Below are 13,473 nucleotides of genomic sequence, written 5' to 3' on the forward strand. Positions count from 1 at the left end.
TTTGTGCATGTGTATGTCTGTGTTGGTGCATTTAAGTGCACATGTCTGTTGGTGTACTTGTCTATGCATAGTTCATCTGTGGGAGTGCATTTGTCTGTTTGTGTTTTCAATCACCTCTCTGTAAGCATACACATGTGTGTGAGTGTTTGTGTGCACCTAGGCTTGTGTATGGTGTATGTTCAGGTGTGGGTATGAATTTGTGAGGTTGTGCATGCATGCATATGCTTGTGTTTATTAGTGTTTGTACATGCATATGTGCAGCTATAGGAGTGTGCATTTTTCAGTGTGCCTTTTAACTGTTGCTCAGCAGTTAAAATCTGAACTCCGAAACGTCAACAAGCACACATGTTGACCCCAGAATTGGGCTACCATGTTTTTGAGGTGCATTTAGTATAAAAATAGAATTCGCTGTAGAATAAGCTAGAAATAAAAGTAGAAAAGTAAAGTAAATAAGTTCAACATTTTGGTATGTTGGTAAAGGTGAATGGAGCCCTACTGTTGTTGAGATTTGTGTTTGCTCATCTTTTAGGTTCGCGATTATGACCTGAAGCCTTGTGATGTTGCGGGTCAATGTTAGTGTTCTCTGTGGGATGTGGAGTTTAGCTCCTTGGAAAGAAATGTATGTCTCAGACCAATGCTAACCAGAACAGGCATTGGTGTAGCCAGTAGGTCTTGCCTTTGGGACCTTAGAAGTATTTAGTCATGCAGCATAATATCATGGGTGGTACAACATCTACTGTGTTGTAACATTTAGACAACGCTTCATACACATGACAAGGTTGTAAAGCGCTCATTGCGAGTTCTTCCTTTGATTGACATATGATGAACAGTAGAATATAGGCATGTCGCATCCTTCATCCATGGGCCACCGGAGCGATACAGGATTAATTAAGTTTGCTCAGCTTGATTAAAATGTGAGACGCTGAACAGATCAATTCACCTCCCTTAGCCTCAATTTATTCCGCTAGGCCTATAAATCAGCTAAATGCAAGAATGACAGCGCTGTGTGGGAATCTGTACTTCTACAGAATATTATTGAGAGCGAATATTGAGACCTTGGATCCAGCAACAGAAGTACAGTACTGTGTGATGTGGTAATGGGAGAGTTGGTGAGCGTGTGTGTGGGAGTGGGGGTTTAAAAGTACCTGAAGCTCTTTTCGAGAGCGAGCAACATACGGGAGATTGTAAGCAACAACATGGAATAGAACGGGAGAGGGAGACAACCTGCAAACACATGCTCTCTAATAGGGTGCTGCATCAAAAAGAAATAACACGGTTACATTACCATTTACACAACCCTTCTTTTTCACACTGAGGCTTGGACCTGCTGTGCTCTCATTCGACAAACTAGCAGCTGTGAATGGATCTTTCTTTTGCTGTTACTGTACTAAGGATGTTCATCAGAATCAGGCCTGGGCATAGTTCGCGGAGCTTTGCTACGCAGAACTCCGTGAAATTACAAAAAAACTCCGCGAAGTTCTGCAAGTGGCGGAGTGCAGTGCGGACTGCAGTTTCTGCTGGTATTTTTGCAGCTTGGGGAGAAATTGTACCCGAGCGGCAGCTCGCGCTCATAAACTTACCATTCGCGCGCAAAAACCTACGGCTCGTGATCGCAAACTTACCGTTTGCGATCGCAAGTGGGGAAACAATTCTGCTGCACATCTCAAAGCGCGGTTGTCTGAACTCCACAAGCTCTGGTGAGTGTGGAGTGTAGAAAACTCCACAAACAGAGTGAAGTTCACCGCCTGGCCTAATCAGAATAGTTCATGACACTACTCTTCTAATGTCACCAAATGCCAAACACCAGTAAAAACTCAAAGCCAGAGAAGCAATATCGTGGTCTCCGTAGCACTACCTGATGAAGGAGCCAAGTAAGAAACTGTAATCCAACTGCAGAATGTGTATGGATTCAAGGGAGTCCAAAATTTATCCACCATTTTGCTGCAGAAATTGAGTGGAAAGAACAAAGTGGTCCGTGCATGTAAGGTTATAAGATGATTCTATGCCCTTAGGGTAATTGTGGTTACAGCCCTGAACAATCCTTTGTTTTCAGGTCAGTTAGTTGTGGCTGTACATGTTCAACTGCATTCATGCACCAGACATATGTTCAGGTGAGATACTGTTTTTACAGCATTAGTGTGGGTGACCCTGATCACTGGGTCTGGAGAGGTAGGAGACAGCTCAGCATCCAGAGTCGGGGTGTAAGTTGTAAGTTGATCTCGCAATGCAGGCATCACCACCGTTCCTGAACATACTTGAGGAGCCACCTATTCCATGGAGGCAATGACTGGTTGAGACATATTTAGGAGGCCTAGTAGCATCTAGATTTAGACTGAATAAAAAAACATTCTCTTGCTCCGCTCTCTTGGTTTTGAGGGAGCATTAACTTTCAAATATCTTCCTGAGGTGTTGTTGTTGGATGGTGAAGAACTTGAAGAATTTCAGGGAGCCTTTAGGAAACTTGCAAAAAGATTTGATGTTCAGCCAAGTTTGGTTACATTAAGACATACATTTTTCAAAAGGATCCAAAAGACTGGGGAAGATGTAGAAACTTACATCAATGCATTACGGAAATTGGTCTCAGAATGTGAATTCTATAATTTCATTAATTAACTGGTCCGTGACCAATTTACCAGCCATTGAATAGAGAAAGGCATTCAAAAGAAATTGTTGTCGCTTGGTATCCCAACTCTAGAGGAAACCAAGAACGCGAATATATCCTGAGCTTAATTCCACAGTAATTAGTTTCCTTAGTAAAACAGAGATAAAACGGTCTTCTTTTGTCCTTCATTTATTTTTCACAAATTATGTTCAAACTTGATCCTAGCCAACACGTGTTTTGTCTGTCGTGGTTTCAACCTCAGACTTCGTCAGGGCTAGAATATTACAAAACAAACAGTCAATACACCAAAGCCTAAACACAGGCTTGAATTTTGACAATAAAAAGTAACTTTACCAAATCCAAACCTGATACCCAAGTGAATATAATGTGAGATGCCACATGCAAGCATAAAAAGTCCCTAAGTGGCCAGTGATAAGTGAAATAAGGTGATGCAAACATCAAGCAGAAATACGTCGTTCATGTGCAAAAGAGAAAAACGCCACCAGAAGTGAACGCATATTTAAAATATAACAAAATTATAAGAGACTGAGAATTAGAAAAAGTGCTTGAAAAAGGATATCCACAAAACTGGGTAAAGTCTGTGTTTAAAGCTAACATCTCAAATTCCATTAGATTTATAATGCTCAAATGTTTAGAGCATGCAATATATTCAATAAAGAAAAGGCAGAGAAAGGTTGCAGTTCCTCCAGACTCACCTATTCCTCTCAAGGGAGTCTATTCTTAACCATAAGTCAGTAATTATATGTAACAAAAACAGGTACTTCCAATCGCCATGTATCTGTAGAACAAAGCCACAATCATATCATAATTGTATCAAATGCCAAGCCGTATCATTACCTCTAATTTTAATGAAGAAGGCCTATAACAACTTACTTGTTTAAAGCTGTATTTCAGGAGAAGGTGTGTGGCCTCTCCTAGCAGTCCACTCAGCAGCAATCATTCAGAAAAGAACCTGATGGAAGTAATAAGGATGGTGTGTCTATATCTTGAGCAGTATAAGCTATGTGTTATTTAAAAACCTTCGTACCCATCTTATTGACAAGGGCATGCAAGTGCATGTTAAGATAGTCGTAATCTCTTTTAGTTAATGTCAAAAGGGCTTGTATGGTGACCTCGTATCTCTACCCTTGAGATTGCGTGTCAAATTAAACACGCCATTCTGCATTCAGAAATTGGGAGGTGGGACACAAGCTTTGAAATCGGTTGTCTCTTTCCTGAATCGAGAGGATCGGCATGTATGGTTCTGTGACCCCCCCACACACATATAAAATACATGTCGCCTAAGCATTTCTGGGAGGATATTAACTGTCCCAAGATAGGGACACAAGCAGTGGCCTGAGGCCTAGGGCAGGACACTAGAAAGGCTGCCCTATTGATGAGGGGTGGTGTGCCTGAAGAGGCAGAACTGGATCGGTAGACAAGGCTACTCCTCAACTCCAAGAAATCCTTTCTCACGGATCCAAGGAAGAAAAGGTGATCTTGGGGCGCTCATGCCAGCTTGGGGGAGGTGGCAGACTCACAGGGGCTGGCTGTCATAGTTGGCAGGGTTCTCCTCTTTGGAGCACCGAGGAGGCAGCCTTGTTGGGGACGGTGGGTCAGGGCGGCACGAGGCTGGACCCTCTAAGTATCAGTAGGGGACCCCCGCGTCTGTAGGCCCAAGCTCTTGACATAAAGGGGTACGGACCTGTGGGTGCCTGCCTAAGTAGTCGTACAAATACTGGTGCACACAAAATTGCTATCTTGGAAGAAGCAGGGACAGACGGCTGAATGGGACACTGACCAGCCCCTACTGGGCACAGGCCTGAAGGCACAAATGTGGCCGATACTGGTGGCCATTTGGGTAACTAAGGTTGCATTGGGTGGTAAAATTGACCCAGTGGCCTTAGACCTGGGTCTCCTGCGGGCTGATCACAGAAAACTGATAGACAAAGTGAAAGAGACAGAGTCTGCAGTGCACAATTGCAGACGACTACTGCAGATCGTGGGAAACAAATTCAGTCTCTGCGGCAGGCAGTGATGCAGATGTAGCAGACAGTGGAGGACGCACAAGATCGAACCCAACAAAATAATGTCCGAGTAGTTGGCTTCCCAGAATGGGTCGAGGGCCCCAATGTGGAACTCTACATATAGAACTGGCTACTGAGAGTGATCATGGAAGGCAAACCCTCAAAGCCAAAGTTATTCATGATCGGGAGGATCCAGCGAATGCCTGGTGGCCCCCGACAGAGAAGACATTCTACAACGTGCCTGTGCACATGGTCCATGGCAAGTAGATGAGGGGTCAGTAAACTTTTCAGGGGGACCTGTACAGGATGATGTTGTAAGAGAGGCAAAGGGTGGACACTCGATTGGCCTCCTTTGTGGAAACTATGGGGTTGGTGAAACTGTGGCATGAGACACATCCGGGGCAATGCCAGTATTTATATGCAACCAATTATTTGGGCACCTTGTCCAGGCTGAACTATCTACTGGTACCTAAACACTGGATGGGCAGGTTAACCCATACAGATATTCTCAGTCGAGTGATATCAGACCACTCGCCTTTGAGCACGATGGTTCAAATGGGTGTACCAAGGTGGAATAGAGAATGTGGCGGCTTATCTTCTGGGAACTAACAGACAGAGGCACAAGACAGTTGATGGCCACAGCTACCATCCGGTACTTTGAGAGAGAGAGATCCGTCCAATCGCCAATCAACTTAAAGGGAGACGTAAAAAACATAATTAGTAGACAAATATTAGCATGTGTGCGGGAGTGTAGCAGGAGTGAAAATATGTTGCCACTCCCTCTAGAGAACTGGCCCATAGAACAGAGGCAGTGAGGCAGGACTATACAGCCCTGGTGCGCCAGAAGGCTAGGGTCCAGTTCTGAGCCACCCAGGGTAGACTCAATGCAGTGGGTCATAAGGCTGGCACATGTCTAGCCTGGTTGGCCAGAAAAGAGGAAGGACAGAGATGGATACGGGGGGATTAGAAAACAGGAGCCAGGGCTGAGAGAGACCCTTTTGGAAATCGCACAGGCATTCACTGATTACCTAGTGGGGCTCTACAGGGACCATACCATTATTTGGCCTCAATCAGAGGGGCCTGCTGGATAAAGAGATCACTGAGAGGGAAGTGGCTGAGGCTATTCCCCAATAAGTAGTGGCAAGACCCTTGGCCCCAATGGCTTTCCGCCAGAAATCTCCAAATGCATAAAATCTTAAGTAGTGAAAACAATGCTTAATATGTTTAATGAAGCCAAGGAGATGGGCCATTTGCCACTGGACCTTAGAGAGGCGATGATGGCCCTTATACACAAGGAAGTGAAACCAATGGACGACTGTGTCTTGTATAGGCCAATGTTGCTGATAAATGCAGAAACTAAAGTTCTTGGGAAAATCATGATGACCCGCCTCACACAGGTGGTGGATTCCCTTTTTGCCCCCTACCAATCTGGGATTATGCCCTACAGGGCCACAAGACACAACCTGCACAAGACACAATCTGAGGAGGCTGATGGGTTGCTCAGCACATAGTGCTGGGATTGAAGTTCCAGGGGTCCTCCTGGCCTTAGACGCCAAAATGGCCTTTGATTCTTTGGAATGGGAGTATATAATGGCGGTACTTGGCAAGATGGGCTTTGGGCGAAACTGTCTATCCTGGGTAGGACTGTTGTATACAAACCCTTTGGCAAAAGTGTGGGTTAATGTGTTACTCTCTGATAGATTCAGGCTCTCAATGGGCACCACACAAAGGTGCCCACTGTCGACTTTATTATGTGTGGTGGAACTGGTACCGCTAGCAGCCTGGATTCGCTTGGGCGAGCAGATATGCAGTCTCCAACCAGGAGCTGGAAGATGTCATCTCCCTAAACGCTGATGGTATCCTTCTATATATGGCGGACCCTCCGCATTCTATACCATGAATACTGCTCATTTTAGAGCACTTCTCCAGCCACTGCAGTCCTATGGAGCTTCTTCTCTGTTTACAGGAGCGCGGGGTGGGCTCCTGTCTGCTTCCTGTTTTCTCTCCAGCACTTTCGGGTCGCCACAGACAGCGCGGTGGCCCTCAAGGTTCCCGGCACCTTCCGGCTGGAGACTAAAATACGGGGTAGGCTCCCGTTTAAGGACAAGGTCCCTGGCGGGGTGGGCAAATAAAACAACAACAAAAACTTCCTCCTGAGGAGATAATACTATGGGCGAATCATCCCAATCATTAAAGTAGTTGTCCCATAGATTTTAGAACATCACACCATATATTGTTTCATATTTTATTAATATCAAAAAGATAAGATAATCACATATATATAAACATTTAAAAGTTGCTGACATGGTTTCACAAGGAGTGTTAGTAATGTACAGGCAGAGGCCCATCATTAAAAAAGCCTAGAGTGGAATTGATAACGCTACATGGAAGACAAAAGCATACAATAAATAACAATAATGTATATGTAAAGACAACACATAATACACTAATTTGTCAAAAAAGCAATACACACAAGACTAAACAAAAAAACGCCTATTCGCGTTTAGAACACACAGACAATTACATCGTTCCTTCTTCAGGGCGACAACTTTAGAAGATATTTGGAAGGGCCATCTGAATTCAATGTAGCGACCACTTGATATGTGGTGTAACAGCTCACACAAATGTAAATTTGGGTTAAAAAGGGCAGAACTAACTCTTCCGATGAGAATAACAACTCAAAAGCGCAAATGACAGCTCCCCAGCGATCAAGTGGGTTGGAGTCTCAGGGCGATGTACACGGTCTGAGAGATCTACTAACAGCTGAAGGTCAAAGGTTTATCTAAGCTAGAGTACACTTGGCACGGGTAAGGCCGGAGAGGTGGCTGATGGAAATAGATACACCGGCCAAGATCGCTGGTTACTGCGGGCAGTAACTAGTCTTGACGTAGAGAAAGTAGAGATGAAAGTTGGCCTCAAAGTCTTTCAGGGCTCCGTGGGTCGCCTGCAGGGTGAGAGGGGAGCAGTTCCCATAATGGGGGTACTGGTAGGTGCCTCACAAGATAAGTCTGATAGAATGTGAAGGCAATGCGGAGCATAGTCCGTGGCGATGCCAGGCTATGTAGTGGAGCCCATCCCGAGCCATTTAAGGACAAGGTTCCTGGCGGGGTGGGCACCCGCTAGGGATTAAGCACAGCATACACATGGGGTAGGCAGATGTCTTCTCCACCATGCGGCAGGCAGTGCAGGGTGGGCTCCCGCTCCGCAAACAAGGGAGCTTGCGGCGGAATCTCCACGCCGGGGATTCCCCTCTCAAGAAGGCTCACAGCCTCGTGCTGCAGTGGAATGTAGGTGCCCTGCTCCAAACAAAGCGATGCTCCAAAAAACGCTTCATGAGCAACGCACAACCAGGCGGTCCTCGGGCCAACAAAGCGCCTCTTTAGAAAAGGAAAACCCAGCGCTCCTCAGGGAAATAAAGCGATTTTCAGGCAATAGCGCAAAGTCCATAGTAAGTCCTTCAGAATGCAGAGGGGGGTAAAGGCTGGGCCCAGGGGCCAGCTCACAGGGCCCTCCAGCAGGGAGGCAGTCCTCAGTGGCGGTTCCTCCTGGTGCCCAGCAGCAGCAGCAAGCCCCCCTTTAGTCAGGCACAAGAGAGCAACAAACATGGGGTCACAGCCCCTTCTTATACAAACATTTCCTTTGTCTAAGGTTGTAGGGCAGGGGGAGATGAGCACTTTGTTTTGCTCAGCCCCTCTCCCTATTCACAGGACAGGCTAGGGACATCAGACGCATCCCAGGGGGCGGAGCCAGCATTGTGGAGGGAAGGCACAGCCCATTTCAGGTCCCAGGTGCAACTCCTCCCTTCCATCAACATGCAGATCTCCCCATTCACCACCGGGCAGGCCCATCCTGACTCCTGGAGCCAGGCACACCAGCCAGCTCCTGTCAATCACAAGCCAGACAGTCAATTCACATTCACTGCACACAGACATGCCAACTTCTAGAAGTGGCACTTCTACACTAGTAATAATTAATCTGCTCACACCGTCACGCAGCATTTAGTCTCACGAGTTCGCACATACCAAACTCGCCCCTGCACTCCTCTCACATCAGGAACTACCATGGACACACATATGCCCCATGCATTCCTATGGGAGGGCAGGCCAATCTCACCACACACACTCAGGCTGTGCAGCACTTTACACTGGGACACAGTATTAAAGTGCACAGAAGCCAAAAACAGCTAACACCAGGTCACATTTAAAAGCAAAAGGTTTAGGGGTGAACCGGCCAAAGGGCTAAGTCCAACAAGAACTACCCTAAACCAGTTCCACAGTTTGAGAGTACCATGAGTGGAAAGTGTGAAGGGTTGGACTTGACCCATTTTGCAAAGCCATATCAGGGCAGGTCATGGGTCATCATTTGCAAATTACTTCAACACTCCATGGTTGAGACCCTCTAGCCTCTGTCCTCCCCAAGGCTCTCTACCATGGTCTCACATGCAGTAAATCACATTGGCCCTGGCTCTGCAGTGGGGATTCTCAGTGGTACTATTGGGGCCGGGAAACAACCTTTACAACACAACTTTTACAACGCACTAACATTACAACAAAACTTTTACAACGCAAGATCCATTACAACGAATGATATTAAAACGCAACCATTACAAAGCATGACACTACAACGCATACATTACAATGCATGTCATTACAACGCAGTCATTACAACGCATACCATCACAACGCATAGTATCCTTACACTATCCAACACTTACCCTACTGTTGCACCCCCTGGAGTTAGAATAGTAATTTTACCCCTTCTCTATCCAACACTTACCCTACTGTTGCACCCCCTGGAGTTAGAATAGTAATTTTTACCCCTATACTATCCAATACTTACCAAGCATGCGTTGTAATGGTATGCGTTGTAATGGTATGCGTTGTAAAGGTAGTATGCGTTGTAATGGAATGCTTTATAATGGTAGTTTTAGGAAATTCATTGTAATGGCATGCGTTGTAAAGGAATGCGTTGTAATGGATGTTGCATTGTAAAAAATGCGTTGTAAAGGCATGCGTTGTAAAAGTATGCGTTGTAACGTCATACATCCATTGGGGCCATACTTTTGTTAGAGCTCACTTTGAATATTCTGATTCAGTCCCAACCTAGTCATGCACTCTTTCCGGACCTCTGGGATGAAATGCTGCAGTGCATCTTTGTCCTGAGTATAAAAGGATGTGAAGTTCTTTCATGCAGGCTACGACTGCAGACATCTCTATTCAGCGGAGTCCGTTCCGCTATGGATGCTGCACGACATGCATGACTCACTGGGTTAATACTACACCAACTACTGGTAATAATGCAGCAATATTTTCCCCTGCCCAGTCACTGGGGGGTGGGAAGTGATTAAAATTCATGATTTGGTGGTTATGTTCACAATCTTAAATAAGCGGTGGCAGTGCCAGCACCAATCAGGAGGTTATGATGGGAGTGTGGAGCTCTAGGTCAAGGGGATCCTTACCATGACCTTGGGTTCTTCTTGGACCAAATCTTAATCCCCGTACCAAAGCAAGCAGCTATCCACTATCTTTGTTGCAGTGATTAGCACTCTGTGCAGGAGCATTTGCCTTCTGATGGTGCCAAACTTCTTCTAGCACATGTAACTTCTTCAAAACCAACCACTGATCGTATCCAAAACTTCTTTAGTTCTTTAGATGCTGCTTGGTGTTAGATGGCACAGCAGAACTGTTAACATGTTGAGTTCCAAGACACTCTGGGCATCAGGTGTCAGCTACGCTGCCTTCGCTGGGGAGACATTTACGGAAACACAGACCTCCCCTGTAGTACAGCGGTAATTACCTTGTCTTGTGTTACAGTGGGGGTTTAAAGTTCTCTGCAGTCCTTTGCATCCCCTATCCTTTTGGGTTGTCCCTTTTATCATACAAGGGTATTTCCAATGCATTTCCTGAGCAGTCACTCAGGTCACTCCTTCAAAGCAGGGTCAAGGTCACCCACCCTGGCAGACTGGTCGAATTTTCTCCTTGAAAGGGAATTGGGAGTAGCTACTCCAACTATGGGGTTCTAAAGCATCTCCCAATCATTACTTGTGTGTATCTCCTGGCTTCTAGTTAGGCAAGCTCGTCACAGTCACTGGAAGTTCGTTTTTCAAATTGCAGACAGACATTGTGTATTCCTCCAGCTTAGTTCTCAGACTGGTTCAATCAATCAATCAATCACGGCATTTATAAAGTGTGCTACTCACCCGGGAGGGTCTCAAGGCGCTGGGGGAGGGGGTATGTTATTGCTCGAACAGCCAGGTCTTGAGCTGCTTTCTGAAGGAGAGATGGTCCTGGGTTCGCTGAAGGTGGGTGGGGAGGGAGTTCCAGGTCTTGGCTGCCAGGTAGGAGAAGGATCTTCCTCCAGCGGTGGCTCTGCGGATGCGTGGTACGGTGGCGAGGGCGTGGCTAGTTGATCGTAGCTGGCGGGTGGGAGTGTAGAAGGTCATGCGGTCGTTGAGGTACTTGGGGCCCAGTTCGTGGAGAGCCTTGTGTGCGTGGGTGAGGAGTCTGAACGTCATTCTCTTGCTGACGGGGAGCCAGTGCAGGTCTTTCAGGTGTCCGGTCATGTGGCTGTGTCGGGGGATGTCCAGGATGAGTCGTGCGGAGGCGTTCTGGATGCGCTGGAGTCTTTTTTGAAGTTTGGCTGTGGTTCCGGCGAAGAGCGTGTTCCCGTAGTCCAGTCGGCTGTTGACGAGTGCCTGGGTGACGGTCTTCCTGGTTTCAGTGGGGATCCATCTGAAGATCTTGTGGAGCATGCGCAGGGTGTTGAAGCACGAAGATGAGACGGCGTTGACTTGTCTGGTCATCGACAGGGAGGAGTCCAGGATGAAGCCCAGGTTGCGTGCGTGGTCCGTTGGCTTGGGAGCGGTGCCACCAGGAGTCGTCCCAGGCTGAGGGTGATGATCCCAGGATGAGGACTTCCATCTTGTCTGAGTTCAGTTTAAGGCGGCTGTTCCTCATCCAGTCGGTGACGTCTTTCATCCCTTCGTGTAGGTTGGCTCTGGCGGTGGTGGGGTTGTTGGTGAGGGAGAGGATCAGCTGGGTGTCGTCGGCGTAGGAGATGATTTTGAGGTCGTGTTGGCGTGCAATGGCTGCGAGGGGGCTCATGTAGACGTTGAAGAGGGTTGGACTGAGTGAAGATCCTTGTGGTACGCCGCAGATGACTTTGGTGGCCTCGGATCTGAACGGGGGAGGCGGACTCTCTGGGTTCTTCCGGCGAGGAACGAGATGATCCACTCCAGTGCTTTCTCTCGGATTCCGATGTTGCTGAGGTGCTTCACTAGGGTGCGGTGGCAGACGGTGTCGAACGCCGCAGAGAGATCCAAGAGGATGAGGGCCGCTGTTTCCCCGTTGTCGATCAGGGTTCTGATGTCGTCGGTGGCTGCAATTAGGGCGGTCTCGGTGCTGTGGTTGGCCCGAAACCCGGACTGCGAGGGGTCGAGGGATCCATTTGTCTCGAGGAAGGCGGCAAGCTGTCTGTTGACGGTCTTCTCAATGACTTTGGCCGGAAAGGAAAGGAGCGAGATGGGACGGTAGTTCTTGAGGTCGGTGGGGTCCGCCGTTGGTTTCTTCAGGAGGGCGGTAAGCTCGACGTGCTTCCAGCTCTCCGGGAAGGTGGCGGTGTGAAAGGAGGAGTTTATGATGTCCCGGAGATGGGGTGCAATGATGGCGTCAGCTTTGTTGAAGACGTTGTGTGGGCAGGGGTCGGTTGGTGATCCGGAGTGGATGGAGTTCATCGTGCGGGTGGTGTCTTCGGTTTTGATCGGGGTCCAGTTGCAGAGGGTGGTGGTGGCGGGCATTGGTTCGGTGGTAGGGTGCGTGGTCTGTGCGTCGAAGCTGTTATGTATGTCGGCGATCTTGCGGTGGAAGAACGTGGCAAGTGAGTTGCAGAGGTCTTGCGAGGGAGTGATGTCGTGTTTCCGGCGCTGGGGTTGGAGAACTCTTTGACGATGCTGAAAAGACCCTTGCTGTCGTGGGCGTTGTTGTCCAGTCGTTCTTTGAGTGCTGACTTCTTGGTGGCGCGGATCAGCTGGTGGTGTTTGCGGGTGGCGTGCTTGAGGGCGGTCCTGTTGTCTGTGGTCTGGTTGAGCCGCCAGGCTTTCTCGAGGGTGCGGCAGTTCTTCTGGGGTTCCTTGAGTTCGTTGATGAACCAGGGGGTTTTCTTGCTGCCGGGTCTGCTGGGAGGGTACTTTAGTGGTGGGAGGTCGTCGGCGCAGGCGGTCAGCCACTTGGTGAGGTTGCTGGCTGCTTCGTTTGGGTCCGTTGTGTTGGTGGGTGTGTTCTGGCTGAGGGAGGCGGTGAGCTTCTCGGCGGTGATCTTGCTACTGCTTCGGCGGGGTACCTGTTGCGGGTGGTGGTGGGTCACAGTTTTTCTGAAGCTGAAGTGGACGCAGCTGTGGTCGGTCCAGTGGAGTCCGGTGGCGTGGCTGAAGGAGATGTGCTTGCTGGATGAGAAGACGGGGTCAAGCGTGTGGCCGGCGTAGTGGGTGGGAGTGTTCACCAGTTGCTTGAGTCTGAGGTTGGCGAGGTTGTCCAGCAGGGCGGTGGTGTTTCTGTCATTGTTGTTCTCCAGGTGGAAGTTGAGGTCCCCTAGGAGGATGTAGTCGGCGGAGGGCAGGGCGTGCGGGCTGATGAAGTCTGCGATGTCTTCGCTGAATTGTGTGCGTGGTCCCGGGGGTCTGTAGATGAGGGTGCCTTGGAGGGTGGTCTTGGGGTCAGTGTGTATCTGGAAGTGCAGGTGTTCGGCGGCGGTGAAGGTATCGTCGGAGTTAGTTGAGATGCGGATGGTGTTCTTGTGTACGATGGCGTGGTTCTGAGCAGTTCCACTAGTTCGCATTTTCTAGACAGA

The 13,473-nt window shown here is 48.3% G+C and overlaps 1 protein-coding gene across 1 annotated transcript in view; it reads left to right on the forward strand.

Moving 5' to 3' along the window:
* Window positions 1-13,473, forward strand: part of LOC144828379 (E3 ubiquitin-protein ligase TRIM39-like) — a 149,102-nt gene that overhangs the window by 94,916 nt on the left and 40,713 nt on the right. The window lies entirely within an intron of this gene.

This window comes from Lissotriton helveticus, chromosome 4_1 (genome assembly GCF_964261635.1).
Source record: "Lissotriton helveticus chromosome 4_1, aLisHel1.1, whole genome shotgun sequence".
In the NCBI taxonomy this organism is placed as follows: Eukaryota; Metazoa; Chordata; class Amphibia; order Caudata; family Salamandridae; genus Lissotriton; species Lissotriton helveticus.